Source organism: Pongo pygmaeus, chromosome 16, assembly GCF_028885625.2.
Source record: "Pongo pygmaeus isolate AG05252 chromosome 16, NHGRI_mPonPyg2-v2.0_pri, whole genome shotgun sequence".
Taxonomy (NCBI): Eukaryota; Metazoa; Chordata; class Mammalia; order Primates; family Hominidae; genus Pongo; species Pongo pygmaeus.
Window position 1 is genome coordinate 86728747 of NC_072389.2, and position 12317 is coordinate 86741063.

Below are 12317 nucleotides of genomic sequence, written 5' to 3' on the forward strand. Positions count from 1 at the left end.
AGCCTGGCCTTAAAGCCCAGACCTAGATTCCTGAAGCTAGTGTGTACTGCACAGAATGGAGACCTTGCCTGAGGAGCTGGTTCTCAGAGAACACTGGCAGGAAAGAAGAAAGAAATGTATATTCTAGGAGGCCTCTGCTAACCAGGAAAGGGGGCTGAGTCACACTCTAAAAAGTGGAAGAGGCAGAGAGCAGGTATCAACGCCCTCATTTTACAGATTAAAACAAAACAAGAAAAACAAACACTCCTCACCTCCCTGCAAAAAAAACCACCCTGAGACTCAGACAGGGGAAGTAGCTGGCCCTGGTCACACAGTAGGTTAGCGGCAGAGTTGAGAGGAGTCTCCATATGCCCTAAGGATGTGTTGTGATGAACTTTTCTTACTGGTACTGTTTTCTCCCGCAGGGGAATGTCTAGACTAGCCGCACCTTCTTGCTTTGACCCTTCAGAACTTTGGCCTGTCCAGTTAAAGAGGCACAGAGCCCTCCTACCCACAGGGAATGTTTCTAACTTACCAAGCACGTATTATGCGCTTAGAACTTGGACTTTCCTGATCTCATTTAAGCCTCACCATTCTAGTGAGGAAGCATCACAGAACCCATTTTCCTGATGAGGAAACTGAGGCTGGGAGGGGTTAAGATCTTGTACACAGTCGTAACTGGCATGTCTGAATCCAGTTTCAAACCAAGGTGGCTTTCAGTGAACACCCACGCATTTTCCTCTCGGATTAACTGCTAGGCCAATACCAAAATCTCTTTCTCAGGCTACTCTTTTGCTGCTGAGTTAAAAAGAGATCCTGAGACTTAGCCTGGGACCCTGACTCGCGGCGATTCTGTGGCAGGCGCAGGCCTTTTCTCCTGTCCTCCACTGCCTCTTTGCCTCGGAGGACGCCCCGGGGCGCGAGCGGGGCACGGGCGACCCTGGCTCCTTGGAGGCCCGGGGACTTGCTCTCCGCGGTCCGCCGCGGACGCTCCACCGAGTCCTGGCCTCCAGCGCCCTCACCTGGCTGCTGCGGGCGGGACTCCGCGGGCTCGGGTCTGCGTCTCCCAGAGCCGCCGCCAGAGCCCGCCCCGGTCCGGCCCGGGCGCAGGGCCCCCGCCCCACTTGGGCAAGGCGGGGGCGCGTGGAGGGAAGCTTCATCGGGGGGCGAGGGAGGGAGCTTCGGTGCCGCGCGGGCGTCAGGGGCTCCGCGGGGGAGGAGTCAGTAAAAGTGGCTATAAAAGCGGCCTCTCGGCCGACTGCCGGGGAGCTAGCGCTCAAGCAGAGCCCAGCGCTGTGCTATCGGACAGAGCCTGACGAGCGCAAGCTGCGCGGGGAGCCAGCGGAGCTGAGCGCGGCCAGAGTCTGAACCCCGATTTCCCAGACTAGCTACCACTCCGCTTGCCCACGCCCCGGGAGCTCGCAGCGCCTGGCGGTCAGCGACCAGACGTCCGGGGCCGCTGCGCTCCTGGCCCGCGAGGCGTGACACTGTCTCGGCTACGGACCCAGAGGTAAGAGGGCCTGGCTGGGGGTGTCAGGGATGAGCTGACGGCCCATGCCGCGGAAGAGAGGTAAGAAGCGGGGGCCCGCGCCTCCACCCGGCACAGGGTAAACGTTACCCGCCTCAGTTTCTGTTTGTCTGTCCACCCTGTGCTGTGCAGTCTACCTCTGTCTGTCTGTTTGTCCATGCGTCTGTTGATGGGCACAAGCCCCTGGCACTGTCCTCTGTGGGATTTCTCTGAGATCTGGTGATGCTTTACAAGCTGCAGGTGCCGGGGGGCGCTGGTGTCCCCAGAGGGCATCCCGAGGGGGCAGACTCTTGCTTTCCGTAGATTTTCCCCCTTCTGAATGGCACCGGCGGCTTGCGCCCGGGAGAGTGTCTCGCCGAGGAGAGAGTACCACAAGGGTCAGATCTCGGTGTCCTGCCGACTGGGAGCCAGCTCACGCCGAGCTCTAGCGGGCGTGCGCCTAGCAACAGGTCTGCGCCCTGCTGCTCCTGCCTCAGCACGCTCTTCCTCCCAGTTTCCCTCGCCTCCCAGTGCCTCCGGGACAGCGCTAGGCACCCAGCGACGCGCTGGCGCGGGGCTGAGCTGAGGCAATTGCAATGTTAGATGAACCCGGGGGGCCCTGCTGATGTTTAGACTGAGACTCCAAACCTGGCATCGCTGGAAGAAGGTTTGGTGGTCCCTGGCAAAGTACGTCGGCTCCAAGAAAGGTCGCGTTAGTTTGGGAGGAAAGGCAGAGAGTCCTGGCAGAACGCTGGCCAGGTCTCCAGCTCGCCGCTCTGGCAACGAGGGCCAGTGACGTTCTGGAATGGACCCCACGGGATGCGTGTGCTCATGAGAGAGGAGCGCTGTGCGCCCTGGGTCCTCAGCCGCAGACACTCCGCGACAGCCGCTGTTCCCCAAGGGTAGGACGCTACTGCAGTCCCAGGAGTTCCGCCAGCTGCCGGGTTTGAGGTTCTGAGTCCTTCTCCAAGCAGTCAACGCTACCTACAGGTGAGAGCTCCCTTTAAAAACTAACCTTTTGATGTGTGAGCCAGTGCCTGGCTGCAGCCCCATCCCAGGGACGGTGAGCCGGGGAGCGCGTCTCTCCATCGCTGCGGTCTGGAAAGTGATCCAGGGCGCGCCCGAGGGCGGGGAGCCGGCGGCTCTGCGTGCCCAGGCGCGACGCCACCATGGACAGCTCCCAGCCACTTCCTCCACTAGGGGTCTGTGGCCCTGGGTCTCCGGGGAAGTCGTGAGCTTTCTTCCCAGACCCAAGGCATTGGGGAGCTGGGAAAGAGGAAAGGGATTGATAGTCCGCTGAGGCCCTCGGTATTACCACTCAAGAGGTAGCCCAGCCCTCAGGAGTCTGTGGTTTGTGACCAGGTCCTAGCTGAGCCGGCAGTTCTGCAGGACCTCCCGGGGGCACTCTGTGGTTCTCTGGCTTTTCTATGACACCACGGAGACCCCTCAGAGCTAGGAAAGCTCGTTAGGAAAGTACGGCCCCTGAGAATCCGACCCAGGCAGTGAGATAATGCCAGATACAATTAGGCCAGACATAATTAGGGATCCAGCTCAAACTGTTTTCTGTGTAGGGCACAAGTTCATGTGTTCCATCAAATTAAATTATTTATTTAGTAAATATGGTAGTGGGAGGATATATTAGTTTTACGATTAATAATAGAATGGAGAAGAAATCAAATAGAGCAAATTTATAGAGAATGCAATCGGATGCATTTGCAAAAGCAGCTATGCTGTTTTCTGATCCTAATAGTTTTGTTCAAAGCCCATGACATTCTTGAAGCAATTTCCAAAGGCTCCTCTTTAGCCCAGTAGATGACTTTTCAAGTTGGTCACTTGAAACAGGATGGAAAACAGGATTAAACCTGTAGGGTTTAATCTGTGCACCAAATTAAAGATCTCCCTCTGGTAAGAAATGACACTGGATGGGGCTCTTTTTGTCATTTCCACCCATACTGAAGTGTGTGTCTTCCTTTATTTTAAAATTACAAGAAACGCAGGTCTGCTTTTTTTTTTTGTGACTGACAAAGGCGCATGGAGAGTAAAAACAATTAAACACCTCTTATAAAAAAATTTTGAGACAGCATCTGTGACTTTGGGAAAGTTGCTCAAATGTTTTGTCCCTGTTTGCTGATATGTAAACTGGGAATAACACAATCCCATCTTGCAGTGTTGCTATGAGAATTACAGTAATTGGTACAATGTAAAGCATTTAATCCAGTGCTGAGCACAGAGAAATCGTTTTAAATGGTAGCAATTACAGGTATATTTTAAAGACAGTTGTGCATTTCTTTTGAATTATGTTCACCATCCCTTTGCCCTCTCTCTTAACCTAGTAACTGTTTGATAGGGACTCCATCTTCACTTTATTTTTGCATCCGAGAACTTGTTGATGGAATTGATGAAAGTGCTGGAGTTGATCACAATGAAAAAAAAATTCTTATTTAAAGACAAATGGAAGAACTTTTACGTGATAAAAATCAGTCAACTGTTTTCCCCTACCTATACTACTTGGAGGAAAGATAAAAGTAAGTTGTTTTCAAAATACTATCACAGCCCTCTGGTTCAGATGATCAATTTTTTCTGATTGTTCTCTCACAAGAATGCAAGGTCTTCTAAGTGGCTTTGTTGTCTTTCTCGAGTGAAGGACTCTTGGGTATTGATGGAGAGTGGCCTCCAAGGCCTGGTTTCCAGATCACTCCAGGATGAAGTAGGGGTTAGCTTTATGGAGTGGAACTTTGCCCAGGGGTTCACTGAGTGGTCATTGCCAAGCAGGAAGCACCTTACTTCATGCTTGAGCCTTGCTTAGGTGTGAGATTCTGACCAAGACACTTGCTCTGCCCAGAGCAGTGGGCACTTATTTGATCCCAGCTGGACTGGAGGGTCCCCTCCAGCTCTGCATTTCAGGGTTCTGCCTGGTAGACACACTAATACATGACACACCACAGAAGTTTGGAGAATGGAATTGTATAGTACCCAATCTTCCAGTTAGAGTTTTTTTCCCCCCCACAAAAGTGTGTGTGTGTGTGTGTGTGTGCATGTGAGTGTTTTTATCCCTGTCAGTTTTACATTCTGGTGCTCTTAGATTTTTATTCTTCTCCTCCTTCTGCTCTTAGTAGCTCAGAAGGAATCTTAGCTTCTTCCATCTAAAAGGATTGGAGCCGAAGAATACATGCTACGGATGCTCAGAATCTTTCTATGAGACTGCTGGTGACACAAAAAGAGCAGGAGGACATGAGGCCTTGGATGACCTTGAATTCCTGGCTGTCTTCTGTGGACTCCCATGCAGATTCCAGTTTCCAGCATACACTTGGCTTTCTGGTAAGAAAACTATTGAACTACAGGACACTCTTGGAGTAAAGGGCCAATGAGGGGACGAACTGTCATGAGAAGTGGTAGAAGTGAGCTCTTCATCAGTCCTGTGGCATTCTGCCTATTGCAGCAGTATCCGAGTCCTCAGGACAGACAGAGCAAATGGCAAGAGTGGCATTCAGTGGGGAAGGCCAGCAGAGTGAAAGGGGTGAATTCAATTATTCTCATCAGCCTCCTTTGAAGCCTGCTGCTTAAGTGACCTCTTTTTAGTACATTCTGTGGTATCGGCAAAGCATCACAATTTGATGGATTAAATGCAATTTGCATTTGCAGTTATAGCTCAAAAGAGAAATGCAAACATGTAGGTTGGGTTCCTAAATGGGAACAAAGTTGTATTTGTGAGTTGCATCCACAAGACAGCACATCTTTGAAAAGTCTGGGCTACACATCTCTTTCTACATGATGGCACATACCCAGATGTTTGATCTTATCAGGGTAAAGCATCAGCTATCTCTCACTGCTTGGTTTTTACCATTATCTGGAGGCAGTTTCAGTTTCCTTTGAACAGTGAATAGAAAAGGATCACATTCTTACTCTCTTGTATCTGGTTGGGTTGGCAGGAGGCTGGAAGTGGCAGTGGGTACTGGGGGAGATTTCTCAGTGCTGGGTTCCTTTCTACTGTTTTGCAAGCTATTCAGCTGGGCCTGAACCTCCTTTCCCTAAAGTCTGGCATGTGGAAACTTTGCTAATTTGAGTAGGATGGTGACTATCATGGTGACTTTTATTAACATCTGCACCCCTTTGCTTTAGCCACTTTCTTCAGGGGCCATCTTATCCTCTCTGGCAGGCCCCCAGTCCTTCTTTTTCTTCTGTGTGCCCTGGCACCAGGCTTTGTTCAAGCTTGGTTCTTCAGAAGGGAGGCTGCTTGCAGAGAAATGTCATCAAATATACATTTGCTGTCTGCTTAGTTCCCTTGGTATCAGGAAACACACATGGCCACCCAGAGGGAGAGGAGCTGCTGCTCCTCTCTGCCCCTGTTATGTTTTAGGGCCTGTCCCTAGGCTCACCTTGGCTCCAGGAATCTGAATCCATCCTTCCCTCCCCGCCCCTGCAGGTGAGTGAGCCCTGGGGAGCACAAGCAGGCAGGCCTTCCTTGTATAGGCACCCGCTCAGAGCAAGGAGCTGGACAGCCTGGCTCCTTGCACTGGGATATCTTTGAGTCTTCTGGAAGGGCAGTCATATCAGGGGTTTAGATGCAACTTCAGTTTAAAGTGCTTTGCCCAGACTTTGAAAACCTTTGAAGACCAGGTGTTTGAAAGCCCTGTGAATTTCTTTCTCTCCTGTCAGTAGGAGAGCTGCACCATTAGACATTTTCTGTTACGGAGAAAGCACATCTAGATAGTTGTTCTGGCATGGAAGGTGTCCATGCCAGATTGCTGTCTCACCTGTTTTTAGACATCACACAGAGGGGGGAGGGCCACAGGCTTCCCCAGGAGCCTGCTGCACTCTTTGGCCCTCTCTGAGGTGAGGAGTTCATACTGTCCTCCAGAGTCTTTATGGCTGTAAGGTATGCACCCAGCTCTTGGGACTAGGAAAGTACGGTGGCCTGGAGGACAGGCACATTTTTCTGTGGCTCTGCCAGTCAGGAAAGATGGGAACCATTGGAGTGTTCCTTGGGGACTGCTTACTGCATACTGTGACTATACTCCTTGCCTGGACTATCAGCCAGGACCTGGGCAGGTTCCTTGACTTCTCTAGTCCTTTGTTTAGGGGTTAGGTTAGACCAGTGCTTCTTAGACTTAAAATATGCCAACAACTCACAGGGGCACGTGTTAAAGTGAGAGTTCTGATTTGGCAGATCTGAGGTAGGGCCTGAGAGTCCACATTTCCAACATGCCCCCAGGTGATGCTGCTGGTGCACAGAGCTGCCTTCAAGTCGTGGGGGCCTATGTCATTATGACATTGATGACTGTCCGTGATTCTGATTCCAATTCTTTCTGGTGTAATTTAAGTCAGTTCCTGTTGTCCGAGTTGAGGAAGCCCAGCTGGTCTGTGCCCTCCTAATGACCTTATAATGACCCTTAAAATTCTTGGAGATAATTATTGTCGCTCCTAAGCCATCTTATCAGCAGACTAAATATCTTGGCCCCCTTTAAGTTTCCACTTTTCCCTGTCATAATAAATTTTCCAAAGCTCTCTGGACCGAGCTACTTTTAAGCGCAAGATCGTTGTGCAAATGGCAATTTATCTTTGCCTGGCAGAGGCATTTGAATGTAATTTTGGTGGTATTAAGAGATCACTTAGGGAATTTCATCTAACTCTGGCTCCAGACACTGAGAATGGATGTTTACATTTAAACAACTTTTTTAGACTCCAAAGATCGCAATTTCTTCTTTTTTGAACCTGAAAATGAAATTAAGGCCCAATTATCTTCCTCAACCCCCTCCCTGTGGCACTCCTGGGAGGATGAACTGGTCATCACCAGTACATTCTGGGTAGCCCAAGATGCTGGTGTGCAATTGCATTCCGTCACCCACCACCATAGTCAGAAGCAGAAAATAAGATGAGTACAAGTTTTTGATCATCTTCTATGAGGCAGGCCCTGAATGAGTCACTGAGAAGGCAGTTGAATACATGGTCCCTGCTCTCAAAGAGCTAGCAGCCTGGTGAGAGGACAGACATCCCGGTCAGAAGTTGTCATACAGGGTGACGGGGGCTAGGACAGATTAGTCAAGAGGAATGGAGGGCAGGAGACCTGCTGGAGAAATGAAGAAGACCATTAATTCAGCCAGAGGAGATCCGAGGAAGCTTCACTGAGGGCATATGAGGAGAGTCAGAAGCTCAGAAAGGCCTAAACCCCTCACTTCCTGCAACCTTTCAGGTGCATGAAGTTTCTTACCTGCCTCAGATGCATAAGCTCCCTTACCTGTCCAGGTACATAAGCTCCCTTACTTGCATCATGTGCATAAGCTCCCTTACCTGTCCAGACTTTGGGCTACACTGGGCACGAGAGAGTGCTTCTGAGCAGCTGTTAGGCCTCTTTCCTTTAGGAGACCTTTAGTCTTCTAGACTAGTAATTTAAAAATTACTTGAACCACAAAATGCTTTTTTTCCGATAAAATCTTAGTAAATCCAATTTAAAAACTAGATAAGAAGTGGCTGTGGTTGGGGGTGGGAGCTGATTTTTGTCTTGAGGTCTCTCAAAAAGGTCCACAGAGCTCTGTGGGTTCCAAGGAGCACATTCTGAAAACTTCGGTCCTGGGTCATTTCGTTTTGCTTTTGGCAGTGATATCAATAGTGTTAGCTTAGTTTTATTGTGGTTTGTGTTGCTGTGTCTTTTTGTTTTGTTTTTGTGACAAGGCCTCACTTTTGTCACCCGGGCTAGAGAGCAGTGGCATGAACACAGTTCCCTGCAGCCCCAACCTCCTAGGCTCAGGTGATCCTCAAGCCCCCAAGTAGCTGGGACTAATTTTAGCTAATTTTTTGGACTAATTTTAACATTTTTGTAAAGATGAGTTTCATCGTGTTGCTCAGGCTGGTCTCAAACTCCTCAGCCCAAGATATCTGCCCGCCACTGCCTCCCAAAGTGCTGGGATTACAGGCGTGAGCCATTGCACCCAGCCTGCTGTGTCTTTTTAATATTCTGGATGTCTTGCTCTGTGTGTGTGTGTGTGTCCATCAACAATTTTCAGTGAAAATTGAAAACCAGAATTAAAATTAAAAACGGAAATCTGGAATTATTGCGTGTGTGATAATCCAACAAAGATGGGGTACATGGAGGACCAGTGGGAAGGGCTGTATATGATAGGTGCAGGAAACTCCAACTTGTAGCTGAGCATGGGAGGGACAAACAAAGCTGTGAGCTTTTTGCAAAAATAGGCTTCTTATTTACAACCTGGTCTGTTAATCTTGTTAAACCTCCCAATTTTTTTTATATAAAAGCTGGTAAGGAAAAAGAAATCTTATTTTCAGGGTTTAAAATTTGGCAAGTTCTATCCAGGATCTTGTATCCTTTTTCATTGATGTCAAAAAGCCAAATTTGATTGATTGCAAGATGTTTTGAAGGTGGGGTTTGAAAAGAGGAGGCAAGTCAGATAGACAGGAATGGAAGAGCTTTGCTGCAGAGGTGCAGGGTTGGGGGTGGTGGCTCCAATTTTTAGCTGTGGCTTCTGTCTGCCTCCTACAAAGCTCTCCTCAAGGGAGAAAATGATACCCCGAATGGGATAACACCCGAAGAGAGGCTGCCCCTCACTGATGGGTGGTCCCAGTCCTTAGAAAGGGAACTGAAGAGCCCCTTTTGGGCCTGGAGCCAGCTCTAAAAACATAATCATATGAATTATTGAAGATGGTGAGAGTAAGGCTTGTTCAGTCTAGAGAGTTTAGACAACACCTTCACCTCTGGAAGAACCCTGCTAGGTATGTGAGGAACTCTAGCAGAGGGAAGGGGCCCCCTGGCAGATGGGTTTCCCTCCAGGATGGGCATTTGCAGTTGCCTGGGGCTCCTTCTGCTGGCCATACCAAAACACTTGCCCTGGACAGTGTCAAGGAAGGCTAAGTGTTGGTGGGTGATCAGCAGCATCTCTTTCTGGGGGAATCCAGCCTCCTGTCTGGAGGCCTTTGCATCAGCCCACATCACCACAGCAACTGGAACATACTAAAACAAAGACTGACTCCCAGACCTTGGCATTCAGCCTCTCTCTCTCTTACTTCCTAGATTTTTCCTCAAAGCTGGACTTAGGTTGGATCCTTGGTTGTGCTGATCTCTTAGCACTGGTAGCCACAGATGCCGGTTTCTAAAATCCCATGGAACTGTCTTAGGTGGCTGGCCAGTGGTGAACCTGAGCCATCCACTTGTACACAGTGGCTGCTGCCTGGGCTCTCACCATGTGTGGGCCCTTCTCTCCAGCTTCCAGAGGAGGCAGTGGTATCTTCAGGTGGGAGACAAAAACACTGATGCTCAGAGTTACAGAGATGGTATAGGCTGATGCCCTTGGGTGTCTGTCTGGCTCCTAGTCCAAAGCATTACTTGTTTGCCTTCTCTGGAGTACTCTTGTCATGCCGTGAGGGACTTATTCCCAGCTTGGTCTCCTCAAGCCCCCTAAAGGCTCCCCTCAGGAGTCCTACTGAATCCTGGGTCTCCAGTGCCTCCCAGGCCCCTGTCGGTGTGCAAAGTCATGCTCCTTCTTGTAAAGAACAGTAGGAATGAGCCCCAAAAGTAGTGCATAGGGGAGCTAGTTTGGGTGAACCATTAAAAAAAATTTTTTTTAAGGCCGGGTGAGGTGGCTCACACCTGTAAGCCCAGCACTTTGGGAGGCTGAGGCAGCCAGATCACTTGAGGTCAGGAGTTTGAAACCAGCCTGGCCAACATGGTGAAATCCTGTCTCTACTAAAAATACAAAAATTAGCCAGGCATGGTGACACATGCCTGTAATCCCAGCTACTCCGGAGGCTGAGGAAGGAGAATTGCTTGAACCCAAGAGGTGGAAGTTGCAGTGAGCTGAGATTGCGCCACTGCACTCCAGCCTGGGCAGCAAGAGTGAAACTCCATCTCAAAAAAAAAAAAAAGAAAAGAAAAATATTTCTTTTAGAAGAAACCGGTGGTTTATGACAAGACTATTTCAAAGCTGATTGTGTTACAGGCGCTGAGTAATTCACTCTAATGCTAGTTTTCCAAAGGTTTGGGTTCAGGAAAACCTCAAACGTAGTGGCTAAGTACTTTTCCTTTCCTTTCCTTTTAAAACCCTGTTTATTTTCAGAGGCGTTTAATCCATATGTTTTAGATCCATTTCCAAATTACTCAGCAAAAGGTTGTTTTGCACCGACATTGCTGAGCCATGAGTGAGCCTGCTCGTCTCTCTTCCGCTCCAACTGGTGCTTGCAGCTGAGCCCCATGCTCACGGCCAGACGACTCTAAAGCTTTATATTAGACACAAGGAAACATAAGCACTAGAGGCAAAAGAAAAATCAATAATATTGACCCTATCTTTATTTAGAATTTTGATATTTCATTCATCATGAAATTTTTGGTGCTAATTTTGGTTTTTAAAGTGTTGCATTGCGCTATTCTTTATATTGATGATTGAGTTTTTTGGTGGCCTCTTCAGTTTTGCACCCAAGGTGAGTGCCTTTCTTATCTCACTCTCATCCTGTCCCTGGTAAACACTCACCTCCAGGGCCCATTCTGTTTGGAAGGTTAACATCCCAGTCGGTGTGGGTTCTGCTGTGGTCTCCCAGGCAGAGACCAGTACCAGAGACAAGGCAGACAAGCCCTTTGGTGATGCTAAAGACTCCTCTGAGCCCTGTTGATTTGAATTTTGGGTGTGGGACTCCCAGAGAAAGTGGAGAAGAGAGGAACGTGTGTCTTCTTCAAACTTGGGATCTGACGTTGCTCTCTTCCCTTCTCCCTCGCTTCCCTTCCTTTTCGGAGAGGGCAGGAATTGTGGTGCTCCGTAGTAGAATGTTTTTCAAATTCTGCTGGGCTGATGTGTCACTAGTCTGTGACCGCTTAAGAAGCCACTGAGTTCATCAGATTTCTCAATTCAGTTCCTGGTAGTGAGAGAGAAAGCAGTTGGAGGATTTTGGCTTTGGAACTTCCATATGCTGAGATTTCTTCTTGCTTAAATGATTTTTTTTTTAAATAAAAAGGCACGGCCATCTCAGTGGTGTCTGTTTGGTTGGTAGCTTTGAAGAGGCTTGGAGATTCCTCTGACCACTTAATTGTGGGTTATGTGTATGCCTGAACTTTCCAGGTGACTGAGAAACAGCTGAAATCTGTTCTATATTTTAAAATCACGGTGTAATGTTACAAATGGTAACACATTAACATATCCTGGAATTTTCTGAGAATGACCATGTAGTGAAGTTCATTTTTACTTTAAACATCTCCATATAAAATTTATTTAAATAAAAAGCTATTTTTGACATACAAAAAAGATGATACTTCCGTTGAATCTTGCGTAATAAGCATGAACTCGAGCTTCTGCTCTGTTGAGGTTGTTTGAGGACATCACCCCTCTGAGCTCAGGGGGAACGAGGGGCAGACAGGCAGATTCACTATTTGAATAGAGCCCTGCTCATGAAGGGCCCTTAGTGGTCATTGTGGGATACGTGGTGCAGAAGTCTGTGGTTTCCCTCAGTGGGGATGACTTCTCATCTCAGCCACGTCCCAATACAATAAAGAGTCCTTTCTTCATTCAGGGACAAGACCCCTACTTGGCCCAAAGGCAGAGACTTTTCATGTTCTGTTTTACTCCCAAGGGCTAGCACATAGTAGGTACTCAAATATTTTTTAAATATTCAAATGAATGAGTCCTGCATCTGAACACCAGCCCCCCAAGCATGTACATTTCTCACTACATTTGATGTTAACTCTTGTGTATTCTGCTCTGGTATTTGAATGAAACTAAAGCCTGCTAGTCAATTTCTCAGAGGTCTGTACTCCTGTGGCTTTATGGTTATTTCCATCAACATCATTAATATTCAGTGTTTATTGGGCAACTAAAACATTCAGACTCACGCAGAG

The 12317-nt window shown here is 48.4% G+C and overlaps 1 protein-coding gene across 3 annotated transcripts in view; it reads left to right on the plus strand.

The window, feature by feature from the left end:
- Positions 1 to 1140: 1140 nt before the first annotated feature.
- The window catches only part of CEMIP (cell migration inducing hyaluronidase 1), a 172430-nt gene continuing 161253 nt past the window's right edge, over positions 1141 to 12317 (plus strand). Inside the window, exons 1-3 of one of the 3 annotated variants that reach the window (XM_054450910.2) lie at positions 1141 to 2476; positions 3834 to 4011; positions 4600 to 4804. The gene's annotated coding sequence lies outside the window, so the exon portion shown is untranslated. The remainder of the gene's footprint in view (positions 2477 to 3833; positions 4012 to 4599; positions 4805 to 12317) is intronic. The other 2 variants (XM_063652438.1, XM_054450912.2) reach the window with 2 other exon arrangements.